This window comes from Trichosurus vulpecula, chromosome 5, assembly GCF_011100635.1.
Source record: "Trichosurus vulpecula isolate mTriVul1 chromosome 5, mTriVul1.pri, whole genome shotgun sequence".
Lineage (NCBI taxonomy): Eukaryota > Metazoa > Chordata > Mammalia > Diprotodontia > Phalangeridae > Trichosurus > Trichosurus vulpecula.
Genome location: NC_050577.1, coordinates 188,347,623 through 188,369,177, shown reverse-complemented (window position 1 = coordinate 188,369,177; position 21,555 = coordinate 188,347,623). Strand labels below are relative to the sequence as shown.

At 39.0% G+C, this 21,555-nt stretch overlaps 1 pseudogene; it reads left to right on the top strand.

The window, feature by feature from the left end:
• Positions 1–17,697: 17,697 nt before the first annotated feature.
• The window catches only part of LOC118851139, a 54,818-nt pseudogene continuing 50,960 nt past the window's right edge, over positions 17,698–21,555 (top strand).

Genomic DNA, 21,555 nt, shown 5'->3' with positions numbered 1-21,555 from the left:
GAAAAAGTATACAGAAGAGACTATGCATAGTGAAAGAGCTCTCCCACTGGAAGCAAAGTTAACCCAACTTAACCAAGAGAGAGAGTCTCAGATCTCACCCAAAGTGGGATATTTCCCAAAGTCTTTAATGTAGCGCGTTGGAGACAGGGACATGAAGAATGCCAGTTCCTTTCATGTCAGCTTCTTTCCAGAGTCTTTTCCTTCAGCAACCTGAAGTATGGTTGACACCTTCTATCTTCTCTCTCAAGGGTGAAAGCCAGCAGTGCCCAAAATGACTGCAGAGCCTGAAGAGAGTTAAATGACCTGAAAAGACTCTTGACATAAAGAGATAGCAAATATCTTCTTTCTCCCACTCTCACCAACCCCAACCTGCCCCTCACAGAAGCATGGGGCATTGATCTTTACCAATGAGCAGAAAGTCCCATACCAAAGGGCTTTAGGACTCTGGTTATACACAATACTCCTAATTTTGCCTTCTGGAATCAAGGAAAATAAGACTAATCATTTACTTCAAAGCTCCTCAAATACCTGAATACAGTTATCATCTGTTTTCCCATTCTCCTACCACCAAGGTTTTCCTTACTCAGGCTAAATATCCCCAATTCCTTTAGTTGATCATCAAAATACTTGAATTTAAGATCTTTAACTTTATGGTCTTCCATTCCTAAACAGTGACACCTAGATTGAAGAGAATATGCCATTGGTAGTCAGTCCAACTGGGAGAGAGTACAGTGAAACTATCACCTTCAGAGTCTTGAACATTATCTCTTTTAATGTAATAAAATATCTCATTTTTCCATCTGCCTTGTGATGAAGCATAGCAAACGTATAGTCTATAAAAAACCTAAGATGTTTTGAAAATGAACTACTATCTAGCTATATCTCCTTTACATTATATCTTGGGTCATTTTTTGAACCCAAGTGTAAGATTTTACATTTCTTGTTTCTTAAATTTGATTCAATCCAATGTGCTATTCTATCAAAATTTTTGTTGTGCTTTCTTTTTAAACTTGATTTATATTCAGTGTGTTAACTGTCTTCAGTCTTGTGTCATCTGCTGATTAGATAACATGTCTTTTATTTCTAATTCACTTATAAAAAATAATAGCCCACATCTAAATACAGACCCCTGGAGAATTCTACAGTTTTGAGTTCATTACTGGGTTTAAACAGATACTATATGTGTGACAGTGAGCACAGAATTTGACCTCTCTAAGCCTGAAGAAAGTGAGGATTCCCCCTCCAAAAATTGGCACAACTCTCCTACTTCCCAAGACTTTTGTGAAGAAATCTCTTTGCATACCTTGAAGTGCTAAAAGTATATGAGTTATTAGTATTCCATATGCAGCTCAAGTACCACCTCATCTACCAGGTCTTGCAAAGATGTTCTGTCTCATATCTCTTTCACCTTTGAACTACTTTATTGCTCATCTGGTACTTAATAATATGCAGCCTTGAATGTATTTGTTGGATTTGTATTGTTTCTCCAAATAGATTGTAAATTAGAGGCTGTGGCATAGTGTTCATTTGCTTCTCCTTTAATGCTTAGCATAATGACCATAAGGTGCTCTGTAAATATTTATTGGGGGAGAAAAGAAGCCCTTGAAAAAAAGAGTAGATTTAGGGTTTAGATTTAGAACTGAAATGGGACCTTAAAGGTCATCTAGTCCAACCTCTTCACTTTAAAGGTGAAAAAAGTATATATTTTAAATTTTGATGAACTTAGTTGAATATATTTAATATATATTGGTTGTATTACAAAATGTCTTGATTCCTTAAACAAATGAAGCTTATATAGCAGCCCTATGACCATCACGGGTGTGGAGAATTAACGGAAGGAAAGGAGAGGAATGGCCAATAGCCCAAAGACCACAGAACCCTGAGTGTACCCATGAAGCCTATCTGCCAGTATAGGTCCTAGCAAGGTTCCCACAGAATTGATTTCTCTGTCTTTCTCCATTTCTCTTTTCCCAATACCCACACCTTTATCTTCATTGTCATGAACCCTAGATATTTGTGGTGGTTATAATCATAATAACTAGTATTTATATAGTGCTTTAAGGTTTGTAATGTGTTTTTCATATATTATTTCATTTGATCCTCTCAACTACCCTGTGAGGTAGGCACCAACATTATCCCCATTTTACAGATGAAGAAACTTGGCCTGAACAAGGTTAAGTGATTTGGCTCAGGTCACATAGCAAAATGTTTAAGGCAGGATTCAAACAATACTTACTGACTCTAAATCGATGCCTCAATCTACTATGTCACCTAGCTGCTTGTTATTTTTAGCATCAATACCTTTCACATATACCTCCTTGCTATTTATTACTCAAACTCCTGTAAGCTTCCTGGTGGCAGGCAGGAAAACTCACGCTCACTAGTCTGTGATAAGTTGGTTTTTGTTTCTTTTCTGGACAGTGAGGTATAGTCATGGATAGTAGACTGGCTTTGGAATCAAGAAGGTTTGGATTTGTACTCTGTCTCTCATACATACTTACTGTGTGACTTTGGATGTTATGGCCCAAGCTTGATTCAGGCTGGTCTAGTGTTTCAGGTTTGATTTATGGAACAAATGAGATGCTTATAGACCATTTAATAAAAGGAAGTTTCCCTAATCGCTGCAAAGATACAGGGTTGATTCAATTAGGCTCAGTTTTTCTGCTTTTGTGTTGGTCATGCTTTAGCTTACTACTCAGAAGTATGTGCCAGACTTCAAGGATGAGCTCTTGACCACCAGGAAGCTAAGTTGATGGTTCCTAACTTAGTTACGTGGGCCAATTAAATCTCAAGGATTATTATGATATCTTTTAAGAAAAAATTAGGGGACAGCTAGGTGGTGCAGTGAGTAGAGCACCAACCCTGGAGTCAGGAGGAACTGAGTTCAAATCTGGCCTCAGACACTTGACACACTTTCTAGCTGTGTGACCTTCGGCAAGTCACTTAACCCCAATGGCCCTGCCAAAAAACAAACAGACAAACAAACAAAAAAGAGAAAAAATAGTATAGCCTATATGGAGGAGATCATGTTCTTTGGTGGCAAGGGCATAAAAGTCTTCTGTAAGATATCACTTATATGGCCCTTGGTCTCTTAATTGACAACTCCAGCTTCAGAGGTGTTTGAGAAGCCTTACAAGAAACACTGGAAGAAGCAAAGCAACTCTAAAACAGAAAATTAATAAAATGGAGAAGAGGACAAAGACCAGAAAACCAATGTTTAGCTTTTCATGTTCAGAAAGTCTCACACCCAAAACCTAATGATCAAGCCTGTGTGATGGGCAGGCACCATTATATCTTTGTAGTTCACAGCTGTTCCCTTATATAAAGCGGTAAGAAGGAGGGGTAGCACCAGAAAAATCGGAGGCATGGTACAGAAAATGACACCTTTGCCACAATCCCTGATCCTTACCATAGATCAGAGTCAACTGTGATAAGGTTGTTGTTGTGGACCATGGCATCAGGAAAATGATGACACGACTTGCAGTTGACTTTGATTTGAGTGAGGGAGGGCTGTGCAAGGTCACTAGCCTCACTTTCTTCTCCAGAGCCGTCTGGACCCAGATATTCATCAGGATGACTGGAGATGGCCCAGGATGCGATGTGAGACTCTGGCTCTTTTAGGCTAAGGCCTTTTCAGGTACTCCACCTAATGGCTGTATTTTGGGCACTCCTAGATTAGAGTGAATGCCAATGTTAATTGTTTCTCCTTGGAACTGCAACCCTGAGGGTCTTCCCCTCCCAGCTTGATTTTTTTTCTTTTTTTCTAATTAAAGGGGCCATTCCTTGACTCACTTCTTAAAGAGGCTAATTCACTATGATAAGGTAGCTAAGCACTATTACCCTCTTGTATGTACATATCCTGTCCTGGTGTTAGGGTCAATACCAAGAATTGCACTGTCCTACCACCTGCTCAGTGTTCCCTGGGCCACCACCCAAGACCTTTCCCTCTCTGGTAGACCCATAGTGGGGGATACCAAATCTTTGCTCCTTTAGAGGTCTCTGCTAAGGAGCTACCTCTTCTTTCGCAGGGGTTATGTAGATAGTTTCACCTCCCTTCAATTGCCAAAGAAAAAGTCACCTCCCAACAATCCTACCCCTTGGTTCTCTAAGTCTTTACTAGGAAGACATCGCCTACTGATCGCTGGGTATTGTATTGGTAGCAAAATGAGAAGGCCTTATCAGTTCCAGATTATAGTAAGTAAAAGGCTTTAATGGGCCTGCCTGAGCTGCATCCCTTATTGATGCACTCTTCTGGGACCTGAGTTGCTATCCACTCTGTTGCCACTGGGAATTCCTTTCTGCCATGGGGCCCACATAATAGCCAATCACTCCAAATTGGTGTCTACATTTCTGGAGCCCATTAAGATGCTCATTGAGGGGGGCGGAGCCAAGATGGCCGCATGAAGGCAGCCTCTTACCGGAGCTCTCTCACAAGGTCTGTCAGATTCCCATAAAAAAGTGAATTTGAGCAGATTTGAGAGAGTCAGAAACCGCAAGCAGTCTGCGTGGGGCAAATTTCCGAGCCGGGAGAGTCTGAAAGGCCAGAGGAACGAACCTGCAGGCGCGGAGAGTGCTCGGTGCAGAGCTGCTCCAGACCAAGGCAGAAGCGGCCAGCCGGGAAATCCACGTGGGAGACGGGCTGGGAGAAAGCTGGGCGCCCGAAACCGGCAGAGATCCCCAGGCCTCCCAACACAGGACAGCAGTCTCTGGGAGCGACGAGAGGCAGCGCAGCGCCACCAGCCGCGAAAACACCCAGTCCTGATGCTTGCAAAACCCAGGATCTCGGCCTCTTGAACTTCCGGAAGACTCAATGGCTAGGTAAGCGGCTCTAACCCCTCCCCCCCTCACCCAGAGAATTCCTCGGGAAAAAAAAAAAACAAGAGAACTGAAACAGAGGAGAGAGTAGCGGGGCTTCACAGGACAAATACTAGAAGCTCATTAGTCCCAGAGGGGAAGAGTCGGCAGGGGGCCAAGCCAGGAGCCCAGACGTAACCTTGCTCCCCCAGGGGAAGCGCCAGTCATCAGCTCAAACAACAAACAGCTGAGACCATTGCTGAAAAGCAAGTGCTGGAGAGCACCCACAGGGAGTGAGACGCCAGGGAGCCAGACCCCTCCCCCACACCTCAGGAAACTGAAGGTTATAATTCTAGACTCACAACCCCCAGAATAAGAAAGCTGGGACAAAAAGCCCTGAGACTCACAGATAGAAATTTGTTGTAAAGCCAGCAAAAGGCAAACCAACATGAAGAAGAACACAAAAAAACCGAGGACAATAGATTCTTTCTATGGAGACAGGCAGGATCAAAATATCGACATAGAAGAAGATAGTAATGACACGGTAGATACATCAGATACCTCAAAAGCTAATATGATCTGGTCTCCAGCCCAAAAAGCACTGCTGGAAGAGCTAAAAGAGGATTTTAAAAACCAAATTAGGGAGCTAAAAGAAAATATGGAAAAAATGGAAAAAAGGGAGAAAAAATCCACTGACGAAATCAAGTCCCTAAAGAATAAGATTGGCGAAATGGCTATGGAGATTCAGAATCTAGAGAGAGAAAAGGACACCCTGAGAGGTGAAATCAACCAATTGAAAATGGAGGCTCAAAAGCAAAATGTAAACACTAACTCATTTAAAATTAGACTTGAGCAAGTGGAAGCTAATGAATCTATGAGGCATCAAGAAGTAATAAAACAAAATGTAAAGAATGAAAAAATAGAAAAAAATGTGAAATATCTGATTGGCAAAACAACTGACCTGGAAAATAGATCCAGGAGAGACAATCTGAGAGTTATTGGTCTACCGGAAATCCACGATGAAAAAAGGAGCCTTGACAGTATCTTCGAAGAAATTATCAAGGACAACTGCCCAGAGGTTCTAGAACCAGAGGGCAAAATAGTCATTGAAAGAATTCACCGATCACCCCCTGAAAGAGATCCCAAACTGAAAACACCAAGAAATATTATAGCCAAATTTCAGAACTATAAACTCAAGGAGAAAATACTGCAAGCAGCCAAAAAGAAGCAATTCAAATATCGTGGAACTACAGTCAGGATCACGCAGGATCTCTCAGCTTCCACATTAAAAGACAGGAGAAATTGGAATATGATATTCCGAAGGGCAAAGGAGCTGGGACTACAACCAAGGATCAACTACCCAGCAAAACTAAGCATAATTTTCCAGGCAAGGCGATGGACATTCAATGAAATAAGGGAATTCCAGACCTTCCTGATGAAAAGGCCAGAACTCAATGGAAAATTTGATCTCCAAATACAAACCTCAAGAGAGACATAAAAAGGTAACCGGGGGAAAAACCCCACAAACTTCATTAACCAATAAGCTTAGGTTGTTTACATCTTTATGTGGGATTATACCATCTTATGTATGTTTTTTATGTATATATATATATATACATATACATATATAAGTCATTCTTGTGAATGGTACAACTATTGTGACAAATGAAAGGGATATACATAGGTTGTGAATGCCTGTATAAATTAACTGATGTAAAGATATAAAATATAAATAAGAGATATAAAGGGAGGGCTATGAGGGAAGTGGTAAGAAGGTTGTAGAAAAGGGTAAATTACACCAAAGGAAGTGGCACAAAAACATATTATAGTAGAGGGAAAGAAGGGAGGGAGAAGAGCAGTATTTGAGCTTTACTGTCATCTGATCTAGTTCAAGAAGGGAATAACATACTCTGATAAGTTTAGAAATCTAACTTGTCCTACGGGAAGTGGGAGGGAAAGGGGGGAAAAAGGGAGGGGGGAGGGCAGAAGGAAGAGGAGAAGTAGCAAGTGGGTAACGGTAAGATAAGGGAGGGGAATAAAGAGGGAGGGTTAACTGAGGAAAGCGGCGGTCAAAAGCAAAACTTTGTTGGGGAGGAGAAGGGGAAAGGGAGAAATAAAAGCATAAACAGGGGGAATTAGGATGGAGAAAAAGACACAGATAGAAATCATAACCCTGAACGTGCAGGGGATGAACATTCTCACAAAACAGAAGCAGATAGCAGAATGGATTAAAAACCATAATCCTACAATATGCTGTTTACAAGAAACGCATCTGAAACAGGGGGATACACATAGGGTTAAGGTAAAAGGCTGGAGTAAAATATATTGTGCCTCAGCTAAAGTAAAAAAAGCAGGTGTAGCAATCCTAATCTCAGACAAAGCAAAAGTAAAGATAGATCTAATTAGAAGAGATAAGGAAGGACATTATATCCTGCTAAAAGGCACCATAAACAATGAAGCAATATCATTGCTTAACATATATGCACCAAGTGGTAAGGCATACAAATTCTTAGAGGAGAGGTTAAGGGAGTTACAGGAAGAAATAGACAGCAAAACTATAATATTGGGAGACCTCAACCTCCCCCTTTCTGAACTTGATAAATCTAACCTCAAAATAAATAAGAAAAAAGTTAAGGAGGTAAACAGAATTTTAGAAAAGGCACATATGATAGACCTCTGGAGAAAACTGAATGGGGATAAAAAGGAATATACTTTCTTCTCAAAAGTACATGGCACATACTCAAAAATTGACCATGTACTAGGGCATAAAAACCTCACAATCCAGTGCAGAAAAGCAGAAGTAGTCAATGCATCCTTTTCAGATCGTGATGCAATAAGAATCATTTTTAATAAAGCACCATGGAAAAATAAGCTAAAAACTAATTGGAAACTAAATAATTTAATTCTAAAGAGTGAGTGGGCCAAAGATCAAATCAGAGAAACAATCAATAATTTCATTCAAGAGAATGACAATAATGAAACAACATACCAAAACTTATGGGATGCAGCAAAAGCAGTTCTTAGGGGAAGTTTTATATCTCTAAATGCCTACATGAATAAAATAGGGAAAGAGGAGATCAATGATCTGGGCATACAGCTGAAAAAGCTAGAAAAAGAGCAAATTGAAAACCCCCAATTAAATACCAAATTAGAAATACTGAAAATCAAAGGAGAGATTAATAAAATTGAAACCAAGAAAACTATTGAATTAATAAATAAAACAAAGAGCTGGTTTTATGAAAAAACCAATAAAATTGACAAACCTTTGGCCAAATTGATTAAAAAAAAGAAAGAAGAAAATCAAATTACCAGTATAAAAAATGAAAAGGGTGAGGTCACCTCTAATGAAGAGGAAATCAAAACAATAATTAGGAATTATTTCGCCCAACTGTATGCCCATAAATTTGACAACCTTAGAGATATGGATGAATATCTACAAAAACATAAACTGCCCAGACTAACAGAGAAGGAAGTGAAATTTCTTAATGACCCCATATCAGAAAAAGAAATTGAGCAGGCCATCAACGAACTCCCTAGGAAAAAATCTCCAGGGCCAGATGGTTTTACATGTGAATTCTATCAAACATTTAAAGAACAACTAATTCCAATACTTTGCAGACTATTTGGGAAAATAGGGGAAGAAGGAGTCCTACCAAATTCTTTTTATGACACAAATATGGTACTAATACCTAAACCAGGTAGAGTTAAAACAGAGAAAGAAAATTATAGACCAATTTCTCTAATGAATATTGATGCAAAAATTTTAAATAAAATATTAGCAAAAAGATTGCAGCAACTCATTACGAGAATAATACACCATGACCAGGTAGGATTTATTCCAGGAATGCAAGGCTGGTTCAATATTAGGAAAACTATTAGCATAATTGACCATATCAACAACAAAACTAGCAAAAACCATATGATCATCTCAATAGATGCAGAAAAAGCCTTTGACAAAGTACAACACCCATTCCTATTAAAAACACTAGAAAGCATAGGAATAAGGGGAACCTTCCTCAAAATTATAAATAGCATCTACCTAAAACCATCAACAAGCATTATTTGTAATGGGGATAAACTAGATGCATTCCCAATAAGATCAGGGGTGAAACAAGGATGTCCATTATCACCCCTATTATTCAATTTGGTTCTAGAAACATTAGCTGTAGCAATAAGAGAAGAAAAAGAAATTGAAGGAATTAGAATAGGAAAAGAAGAAACTAAATAATCACTTTTTGCAGATGATATGATGATTTATCTAGAGAATCCTAGAGAATCAAGTAAAAAACTACTTGAAATAATAAACAACTTTAGCAAAGTTGCAGGATATAAAATAAACCCACATAAATCCTCAGCATTCCTATACATTACTGACAAAGCCCAACAGCAAGAGATAGAAAGAGAAATTCCATTCAAAGTTACTGAAGGCACTATAAAATATTTGGGAGTCTATTTGCCAAGACAAACCCAGGGCCTATATGAACATAACTATAAACACTTTTCACGCGAATAAAATCAGATCTAAATAAATGGAGAAATATCAGTTGCTCATGGTTAGGCCGAGCTAATATAATAAAAATGACAATTCTACCTAAATTAATCTATCTATTCAGTGCCATACCAATCGAACTACCAAAATTTTTTTTTACTGAGCTGGACAAAATAATAACAAAATTCATTTGGAAAAACAAGAGGTCTAGAGTATCTAGGATATTAATGAAAAGACATGCTAGGGATGGTGGTTTAGCCACACCAGATATTAAACTGTACTACACAGCAGCAGTCATCAAAACTGCCTGGTACTGGTTAAGAAACAGGGGTGTGGATCAGTGGAATAGGATAGGTACACAAGTAGGTGAAATCAACAAGTTTAGCAATCTACTCTTTGATAAACCCAAAGAAGCCAGTTTCTGGGCTAATAATTCACTATTTCACAAAAACTGTTGGGAAAATTGGAAAATGGTAGGGCAAAAACTGGGCATAGACCAATATCTTACACCATATACCAAAATAAAGTCAAAATGGGTTCATGATTTAGGAGTAAAAGTTGATACTCTAAGTAATTTGGGAAAGCAAGGAATAGTTTACTTATCAGATTTGTGGAAAAGTAAAGAATTCATGACCCAACAAGAGATAGAGAGCATTACAAAATGCAAAATGGATAATTTTGATTATGTCAAATTGAAATGTTTTTGTACAAAAAAAGCCAATGCAACAAGAATTAGGAGGGAAGCAGAAAATTGGGAGAAAACCTTTGCAACTAGTATCTCTGATAAAGGCCTCATTTCTAAAATATACAGGGAGCTAAGCCAAATATATAGGAATACAAGCCATTCCCCAATTGAGAAATGGTCAAAGGATATGAACAGGCAGTTTTCAGAGGAAGAAATTAAAGCTATCTACAGGCATATGGAAAAATGCTCTGGATTGCTGCTGATTAGAGAAATGCAAATCAAAACAACTCTTAGATACCACATCTCTCCTGTCAGATTGACTAAAATAACAAATCAGGAGAATGATAAATGCTGGAAAGGATGTGGGGAAATTGGAACATTGTTGCATTGCTGGTGGAGTTGCGAGCTGATCCAGCCATTTTGGAGGGCGGTGTGCAACTATGCCCAAAGGGCTATAGAAATGTTCATACCCTTTGACCCAGTAATACCACTTCTAGGGTTGTATCCCAAAGAAATCACGCAAGCGGGAAAAGGACCCATATGTACAAGAATATTTATAGCAGCTCTCTTTGTGGTAGCCAAGAATTGGAAAGCAAAGGGATGCCCATCAATTGGGGAATGGCTGAACAAGCTGTGGTATATGAAGGTGATGGAATACTATTGTGCCATAAGAAATGGGGATGATGCAGACTTCATAACAACCTGGAAAAACCTACACGACATAATGCTGAGTGAGCGGAGCAGAGCCAGGAGAACGTTGTGCACAGCCACAGATATGTGGATTCCGTGAGGACCAACCCTGACATACTGTGCTTCTCTCAGCAACCTAAAGGGGCAAGGACAACTCCAGGGGACTCACGATGGAGAATGCTATCTTCATTCAGAGAAAGAACTGCGAAGTTTGAATACAGACTGAGGCACACTACATGCTCGCCTTTTCTGCTTCTCTTTTGTTTTTGGTTTTGGGGTTTTTTTTTTTTTGGTTTTTTTTTTTGGTTCTGTTTCTTCTTTCTCATGATTCATTCCATTGGTCAAAATTCTTCTCCACGACTTGACTAGAGCATAAATTAATTCAATGCGAAGTTATACATGACAGTTATATGAGACTTCATGCCGTCTTGGGGAGGGACGGGGGAGGGAGGGGAGAAAAACTGGAACTCAAAACTATGTAGAACCATGTGTGGTAAACTAAAAATAAATAAAGGAGAAAAAAAAATAAAAAATTAAAAAAAAAAAGATGCTCATTGAGCCATGGCCAAGTACTGTCATTTTGTTGGGGCAGGGGAGCAGTCTCTGCTACTGCCCTTTTGTTCTAATGTCAGCCTCTGACATGGTTTTGCAATGCACCTGTGCCAAGGACTAGTGACTGTCCTCCAAAACCCATTCTGGAGTTTAGCAATATTCCCTCCCCAGGCAAAATCAACTGGAGAATATTTGACACATTTGTGGCCATATTCAGTTTTGGAAGTCTTTGTGCTTCTGAGGAAGATTAACCATACTCCTTTCAAGTACCTCCCCTGGCAATGTCTACCAAAAAATTCCAACAAAATCTATCCAGTGCAGTTCCCAGTAAGTCTACTAAATGTCATATAAAAAGGCCCTACCGGATAGTTTCCAGAAAAAAGTGAAGATTTGCATGAAATGGTGTTGAGTAAAGCAAGCAGAAACAGAATATAATAACAACATTGTAAACACAAAGAACTTTGAAATACTTTAAAACTGATGAATATGATAAGCACCCAGGATTCCAGAGGACAGATGGTGAAGTATGCTACCCACTGCCTGACAGAGGTGTTGAATTCAAGGTGCAGAATAAGGAGTAGATGTCTCTGCTCCCAAAATCTTTACCTTGGGGGTCCAAATTCTTTTGGAACACAAGAGAGCTAACTAATTAATTAGAGCCTTCAGGCATTTTACATGTATTTGAACTCACTTCCTCCTGTTAGTTTTTATTCCTAATATCTTTAGGTGTAAGCATAATTCATTTAATTCCTTTTTTCTCTCTTTTTAGTTTAGACACTCAATTATATGACTTTTTTCTCTAAGAATTGTTTTACTAAATCTCATAGGTTTTGATCTGTGATATTGTTGAGATAATAAACTTTAAAATCTATTATTTTTCTGATTTCTTCTAACTCAACTGCTGTTTAATTAATTCTTCTTAGCTTTCATTCACCCTTTATATTATCCTAAAATGACTCTTTTCTCCTATCTATTATATTGTTGTTATTTTTTAAAAGTGTATTATGTTTACTAGTATTTTCTTTCCATTTCTGTGTTTATCTTGAATATAAACTCCCTGTTAGTCATTTTTGTTCTGTCATTTTCAGTATAAAGGTCATTCTGTTTGGCAGAAAAAAGAGAAGGAAAATAAGAATACCAAATTTCTTCCTTCTCTCTGTTGTCAGTTATTGCCATCCCATCCATTCCAAGAAGCAGTGCATCCCTTTTTTGATCTTTGTCTTCCCCTCAGTACAGCTAAAAATGAACAAACAAAACTTTTGGTTGTCTTTACCATGCTTTGACAGCTTCAACTCACTATGAACTTTAGCATTTCTGACACTATTTTTACAGGACTGCACCACATTCTTGTATTCACCTATTACCTGTCCTTATTCCTGTCTTCTGTACGTATCTTTAAAAAAAAAGTTGATTGCTGAGTTCCCTTTTTCTACATATTGGTTTCTTCAAACAAATTCCTTTTCTAATTTCTATTATAATTGTTTTTCTTTTGACTTTCAGAATTTCACACACAAAGTTCTTTCCCTTGTTCCTGGGCTGACTTCCCTGTGAGAATTTTAATCCATAGCATCCCACCTATCTTTCCTCTGAACCATTTGAAATCCAGTTTCCCAAAAACTATATTGCATGCCATTCCTGGCATTTGTAATGTTTCAGAAACTTCTCCTCTATGTCTTCTCTCTGTCTCAGGTGGTCTGTAGTATGTGCCAATGGCAAAACACCTTTTGTTCCTTTCTTGTGTGATCTTGCTCTTGTTTGAACTTTCCACCGTGTTTCCCCTTCTTGGTTTCTGACTTTCCTCATGTAATACTTATTACCCCACTTTACACAATCTATTTCTTTTGAGTAAGGTATATCCTTCCCGAATCATATGGTAATCATATGTTTCATCCAGTCAAATGGCAGTGATACCTATGACATCAAGTGTGCTTTCTGCAGTCTAGACCTCTAGTTTCTCTTTTTTGTGGCCTAAACTTTGAACATTTATTTATCGACATTTTAGGTCACCCATTTTAACATGGGATATTCTTGGATTTTGGCCCTTGTTAATTTCTAGGTATCTCAACATTTTTTTTCTCCTTGTGTCATTGTGTTATACCAGAAGCGAGTGAGACGCGCCACAGAGTATAAGTTTTGAATGGAGAAGTTTATTAGCCGGCAGTCATTGGGGGAAATTATCCCAAAGCAAATGACCACGTTTAAAGGGAGAGGTTAGTTTATATAGACAATACAGGATTCAGTGCTTAATTATCTCTTGAAGTTTACATATGTTACTTTGCAGACTCAGCAAGCCTGTGTTATTTCACTTTTTATGACCATGATACATTAGAGGAACCTCCTGAATAGATTGTAAATACAACATATCAGATAGCTGACAAAGTGTCAATTGGAATTACAACCCAGGATCTCTGTCTCCAACCTTTGCCATAACTCTTGAAGCTAGGAAGGCTCAAGATATGGTAAAAGTCATATAATTCAAGATAATGTCTAGGGCCAAGGCTTCCATCCTGGTAATTAGCTTACATTCCTTGGAAATGTCTTAGGGGCCCAGGACACTCGCCAAATGGCAGGAACTCAGTCTGTTTTTTTTCTTATGCAGACTGGGGTTTGCAGTTAGTGGCTGGGGGCAGGGTTTTTCTAGCAATAGCTGGCTACTCAAGTATCACAACTGCAGTTACTTTTTATGGCTGTGGTTCACAAACTCTCTTTTTTCTCATAGCTCAGTATTCTCCATCATGATGAACAAGAGGACACTGAAGTTAGCAACAAAGAGTTCCAAGGCATTAGGGCACCCAATCCCATTTCCCAGACTTTAGAATTCTGTCTTTCCTTCCCCACACCTCCTTACATTCTTCTTTCTTTATATCCTTGGGATTCTCAGTAGAGAAGGTATCTTTGTGTTTATGTGGATAGCAGTGTTATGATGACTTCTTTGCAACCAAATATGAAAGAGCAATTAACAAACTGCAGCTGACCAGGGGAGCTGTGAATATGGAAGTCTTAAGGTATGGAGTTGAATTTCAGAGGACAACTAGAAAAACACAGCATATGGCAAATCCTTTGAGAGCCGCTGCTCTATGATATATAACTTGGTAGAAAGCTACCCTCTCCCAACCCACTTTATTTTAAAGATTTTGGGATTGTTTTATGACACTTAACAAATACATTCTTATAATCAATCAAGAAGAAGTATTTCATAAAATGGTATATATGTCAGGCACTGGGTTGAATGATGGTGATACAAAAAAGGCAAAAACCTGGACCCTTCTTGAAGCATAAAGAAGGTAGAGTACGAGGAAGCAGTGGATCCTAGTTATCTCTCAGAACTAATTTTTTTAGAAAGACTCAGGAAGAACTCCAGACTGAGTAATAAACCAGTGGGACTTTTTTCCAGCCCAAGATCACAGATTCAGACCGTAGACACATAATCAGGCCAGGGATTGCAACCAAAGGTGAGCCTACAGCACTGTTCTTCTGAGCTCACAGAATGGGCCAAGCAGAAGCTAACATTTCCTCCTAAGACAATAAGAATTACTCAAATAGCCAAAAGACTGAAAAACAACAAACAGAATCTTTTTATATATTAAGTGGTTACTATATATACAAGGCCCTGTACTAAGCACTGGAGATACAAAGAAAGCCAAAAGCACAGTCCCACAATTGTCCTCAAGAAATTCACATTCTAATAAGGAGACAAGCAAAACGCTACGTACATATAGAATATGATACAGTGTAAGTGGGAGATAATACCAGAGGGAAGGCACCAACACTGAGGCAAAGTGGGACTGGAAAAATCTTGATACAAAAGGCAGATTTTGATGACTTCAATAATTCTGGGGGATTGAGAGCTAACAAACGGACTAGCCAACACTCCTGAACAGTTAGAAAGACCTTTATAGCTATTGAGGATTTTAAAAAGGATAATTAGGTGTACATTAGAGTCATCTTAAAGTAACCCAGGAACGCCTATTAAATTTTTAGTGTGAGCATTGGAAATCAACAAATGCTACAATTTGGGGTTTGATTTATTGTATTGTTGATTATCTAGACTTAAGAGAGTGATGGAGAATATATTAATAATGCAGATTAAACTTTAAAGTGTTTAGTGTATGCTTAATTTTTCAGAGAAATGGTTGCTAAACATTAATTAGCACACTGATACTAATGCTTATTGTATTAAAATGCCTTTCACTGCACAGCCTTAGAATGCATACACAGGAGACTGACTTTTTTTCTTGTACTCTGGCACACTATGCCCTTACCCTTGATTTCTGAGGAAAAATCTAAACTAAAGCTTATCAAGTCTCCCTAAAAGTGATTAGGAAGCTTATAGATTTAAAGATATAAGAGACTTTAGACAACATCAATCCCTTCATTTTATAGTTGAGGGAAATAAGGGTTAGACAAGTTAAATGACTTGTACAAGATCTCACAGTTAAAAAATGTGAGAGGCTAGATTTGAATCCACATCTTTCTGACTCGAAGTCTAGCACTTCAGCCATTATGACATCATGCTACACATCCTCCCACAATGCCACATGGGTCCCTTCTACAAAGGTGTTCTTTGTAAAAAAAATAAGTATAAGACTGCTATTTCCTTTTTCCAATAACCACAACAATATTTAAAGCACAAACAACTCATAAGCATACACTGATGAATACTTAAAATATGAAACAATACCAAATAATATCACTTCTTTGTTCTTTCCTGGAAACATCTATTATACTGAACATGACAATCCCCTCCCAACCTTATTCCCGGCTCCCAGACATCTAAATCGTATCTCACCCTTGAACTCCAGTGCTTGAGGCCTCCTCGCTCTGTAACATCCAACTACCTCATGGGCCTTTTTAGCATAGAACATCCCTCCTATAAGACTCCTCCTTTTCATTGATGAGTTCCACAATCTTATGGAGGAGCCCTTTAAACGATGCCCTTGCAGCAGGTAGCTTCATTACCTCCTACCTCCTGGTTTTTAGCTATCTTTTGTGTATTCCCTCATCAAAATGGAAGATACTTGAACTTAGGGACTGTTTCTTTTTTGCTTATATATGTATGCCTAGTATGTAGAAAAATAAATGCTTGTTTTCTTCTTTCATTCCTCTGAGAAGGTAATTCCAGGAAGTCTTTCTAATTTTTACTCAGCACCTAGGAACTTTTGACCTCTTGATTTCATGAAGTAGCTACTAGGGCAAGAAACATCCATGTCCAGATCAGTGTTTAAGTCATCTGTGCCCAGGGAAAGTAACACAAATGAGGAAATAACTAGAGCAGGAGTGGAGAACCTGTGGCCTGGAGACCGCATATGGCCCTCTAGGTCCTCAAGTGTGGCCCTGTGACTGAATCCAAACTTCACACAACAAATACCCTTAATAAAATGATTTGTTCTGTAAAACTTAGACTAGTCAAAAGGCCACACCCGAGGACCTAGAAGGCCACATTGCCCTCAAGGCTGCAGGTTGTCAACCCCTGAACTAGAGCCTTGAGATCCAGTCTGGGGTACATCTAGACAAGCACATAAACTCACTGCCACGTGCAGGTATCTGATGTAGCTACTGCTGGCATGGGGTGGGGTGGGGAGGGCAGCAGAGCAGGTAGAGAAATTGTTTCCCTTCCCTCCAATTAAAAATCCTAGGAAGAGTTGGTGTTAAGTATGTCTCTTATCACTAGCCTAACTGATTGAAACTTTAAAAAGAAAAATTTCAATTATCAACGTATGTTTGAGACACAAGGAAGTTTCTATGAGTATCGAACCTCTATTAGTTGTTGTTATACTAAAAATTAGCTGATGATATAGGACAATTTCATCTCCATTCTCTTCATTTGCACAGCTTAGGTAATGTAGGAACAGCTGGCAAGAAAAGATTTTTTTCTAGCTTAAGACAAGGAGCGAATGACTTGGGGAATAAGTAGGTGAATTTTTAAACAGTATTTCTCAGATAACTATAGTCCATCCTTTTCATATTTTATCCTTTTGCCTTATACTTTATCACTGTTTAATTCTGTTGCATTCCTACTCAAGAGACTTTGTTTTAATCATTTGTTGCTTCTAAGTAAACTTCATTTTACATGCTTAATATTGCTTTACTCTGAGGTTTGAACATATGGAAGAGATATTTTTAACTCACAGTTCAGCTTGGGTACAGAGATTTTTTTTCATACGTGCTAAAAAAATCTTAAGTTTTATTTCTGAATTAGGTAACTCTGATTTTAAGTGAAAAAAATATTAAATAATTTTAATAAATGTACAGAAAAAGTGGATATAAATGCATATTGTTCAAGTGATGATATTCATTTGAATGGGCAATACATTGAATTAGGCCACCAATATGAGTATATCTTTATACCATGTGGGGTGCAGGGTATGTTCAGGAAAGACTGGTACCTCTGGTGTGAGGGCTACCAAGTCCTTTTCAGGACTGCTTTCCACCTTTGGTGTTCACCTGATCCACATAACTCTCACCTGTGGCTCAAAGAAGCTGTAGCATGCGCAGCAGCCACACCCAGGCAACAGCTTTGGTGGACTTGCTAAACCATGTTGATGGTAACTGAGGGGTCTCAAACCCATTGCTGAGTTAGGAGGATGTCTACCCCAAGTATGTGAAGACTTCCTCTGATGGAATGGGCAGGTGAGAACAATTGTTCCAATTGCCATGAAGGCAGCTGAAGCAGGTAATGTTGAGCCCTTAGAGCTTGGTTACACATGGGAGATGCCAAGGTCATCCACTGCATCTCAAGCCATCACCAATCATCTTGACTCTGTCCTAGCACTGGACTGTGATGACTGTAGAGGAGAGAGTGAGACTGATGATTTCATACATCTATACCTCACTTAAATCCAATTTGCCCAGAAATCAATAGATATCACCCATACCATTTTCACATTCTTACATATCTCAAAATCCTGTGGCAACAGGCAAGTGACAAAGCAGCAGGTAAAGATACACTGGGATCTGTAGTCACAACCTTGCATGTAGGCAGCCTGGGCCCTAGGGTTGTCTTCTTACTGGAAGCAGTGGTGGGATTTGGCAGCCCTCTGATTTTCTGAACAGCCTTTTAAGGGTCACACTGCTCACCTCCTGATATGGGGAAGGAGCTAGTGAAGGTGCCCTAAAAATAGTCTGCTTTCCCAACCATGGCCTGATTGCCATGGCAGGTGGGGACCCACCCTGCAGAGACAAAAAATGTATAAAAACTTCTGCAAAGATGATTCTAGTCACCATTGGTACAAGGAATGTGCACACACTTATAGATAACACAAAAGCCAATAGACCTAAAAGACAAATAGCTTTTGTTGTGACAAAACTCAGCAGGTATCACATCCAAATAGCAGCCTTGAGTGAAATAAAGGCTGGAAAATGAAGGCCAACTTACTGAAGTCATAGCTGTATACATGTGGGCTGGTTTTTTTTTTCCAAGTGGCCACAGTGAAGGGGAGTGCCATGAAGCTGGTGTAGGCTTTGCAATCAAAACTAATCTAGTCGACAAGCGTGTATGCCTACTAAAAGGAGTGAACAACAGGTTTATGACAATGCAATTGATATTTGTAGAAAAATACCAAGCCCCCATCAACAGTGCCTATGTTCCCAACATGATGAGCCCTGTTGAGGTCAAAGAAAAAGTTTTTGAAGACCTGGAGATCCTTATCATCAATGTGCCAAAAGAGGACAAGTATATAATTCTGAATGACTTTAATGGTAGAGTAGGCTCAGATTATGAGACATAGCAAGGAGAACTTGGGAGGGAGATGGAAAAAGCAACAGCAATTGTCATTTACTACTGAAGACCTGTGCATCTCATGACCTTCTCATCAACAAAGCTGTCTTCTGTTTACTTGCATACAATAAAACTTTGTGGATTCACTCTCGTAGCAAACATTGGCATTTAACAGACTATGTGATTGTAAGAATAAGAGACAGGATGTGAAAGTGATGAAGGCAATATGTGGCACAGAGGTCTGGACTGATTAGAGACTTACACTTTTCAAGCTGAACATTTTCATTCAACAAAAGCAGCAGCCCCAAGGCAAAATGACTACCAGAAGAATTGCATCTTAGCTTCAGAGGCTACACTGAGTGTACACTCATCTGCAAACGAAAAATCATGCAATAATATTCCCTCCATTTTAGTCTTGGCTTGTAGCCTTTTCAAGTTGAAGAATTTACTATCAGGGCAGTGGCTGACCTTGATGCTGTGTTCATCCTCATTGAAGGTATTTGGCAACACGGCTGAAAACATCATTCTAAAAAGCATGTGAGCAAGCACACAGTTTTGTTTCACTCCATTGGTAACTGGGAAAGGAGGAAAGAGTCATCTATTGTCCAAAACCCAGGCAAGCATGCTATAACGAAAGTGACAAACAATACTGATGAACTTCTCAACATATTAGAGTACTTTTCTGAGTTGGAACAGTTTGTTGCTAACTTGGAGGGAAAGTCAAGCCAATGCACAATTGGCAGTAGTGATACAGTAAAGAAGTGGGCAGCTTTCAGAGATTTGGTGTACAGCACTGCATTTGCTTATCTGGGTCAGAACACCCACAATCATCAAGACTGATATGACAAAAATGATGGGGAAATTCAGAAGCTGTTAAATGAAGAACAAGAACTCCATGGGGTTTACCAGCAGCACAATTCATCTATCTCTAAGAAGGCAGCATTTAATTCTATCAAAAGCAAAGTACAAGCAAAGCATGTAAATCTGAGATTTACAAGCTGGGTGGGTGGGGGGTGGTCCATTGCTCATACAAAAGCTGACTGAAATTTCCAGGGTTATATGAAAAGAGGAGGTCATCCCCCAGGAGTTCAAGTATGCCTCCAATTCTATAAAGATAAAGGAAATGGATTACCCTGTGACAATCACAGGGGGGTCTCTCTCTTAGTCATTGCTGGCAAGATTCTTGCCAGAGTCCTCATTAATAGGCTGATGCTTCACCTGGGAAATGATCATCTACCTAAGAGCCAGTGTGGCTTTAGAAAGGGCTGAGGAGCAGTCAATATGGTGTTTGCTGCCCAACAGCTCCATGAAAAATACCAGGAGCAGAACAGAGGTCTATATACAATGTTTGTAGATTTGACCAAGGCCTTTGATACTGTCAGTCACTAGAGCTTTTGGAAAATTTAGTGCCTGGAGAAGTTCATCAGTATTGTATATCAATTTCACGAAGGCATACTTGCCTGGGTTCTGGATAATGGACAATGCTCTTGCATTTTCTCAGTCACCAATGGAGTGAAACAAGGTTGTGTGCTTGCTCCTGTGCTTTTTAGTGTGGTTTTTTTACCCATGTTGTCAAATGCCTTCAGTGAGGACAAACACAGTGTCAAGATCAGCTGCTTCACTGAAGGTAAATTCTTCAACTTGAAAATGAACTTGAGAATGAAGGACAACAACCAACTATACCATCTAGCTATTTATGACACCTACATATTTATCCTTCTCTATGCATATGTCACGTATATAGACACATTAATCATTATATCACTATATCTATGAGATTTATACTTAAATAATTATCTACATATATTTACATGTAAGTATTGTAGATGAGCAATGAGCAGAATACATAGTTGAGTGAGAGGAAGAAATAGGGCTGGATAGCACCTAGGAAACTGTGTGGCATTTTTATGATTCTAATCTTCAAGGTGTTTATTATAGTAATTAAGGTAGAACTTTTTTTTACTGTTTTCTCTTTTGGAATGCTGAGGTAATCAAGTACCTTTCATGAGTTTTGCCTTTCAAATATAGTGGCAAGCAAAGTGATCTTCTTGTTGACTTTGTTTTGGAGTACTTCTCAGCACTAAGGAATCTTTGATTGAATCAGGAGTCTTTGATGACTTGTTCACATCAAAGGAAGGCTTTGCTCACGTGAGTTTGAGTAGCATGGTTGTGATGCCCTTTGACCCTGAGATGTGTATACAAGATCTGAGGTTGGCGTTTTGCCTTTGGGGGGCACACTTATTGAAAGAGTGTTGGTGACGAGACTCTGGGTAGCCTAAAGAGTGCCCCTCCCCCACTTTGAAAGCCCAGATGTTGATTCTTCTCTTTTTGTTAACTATGTATATGTTGTCTTGATCAGACAAAGCCTGTCTGTTGATCTGTTTGTAGTTTCTGTTTGTATTTGCTTTGAAATTCAGGGTGCTGACTTTTCCCCCTGAACTAAGTGAATAATATGTGTATGTTAAATTAAACTGAGATTGTTAACCCATTAAAGTTGCTTTCCTTAGAAAAGCAGATCAAAGAACTTGTGCTGGCAGCCCTTCTGTGTGCTGGTGTTATTGGTCTTATGCCACCACAGCAGCTGCTAGCAACATTATTGTTACAATGTTCCAAAAGCCAATCCTTTCA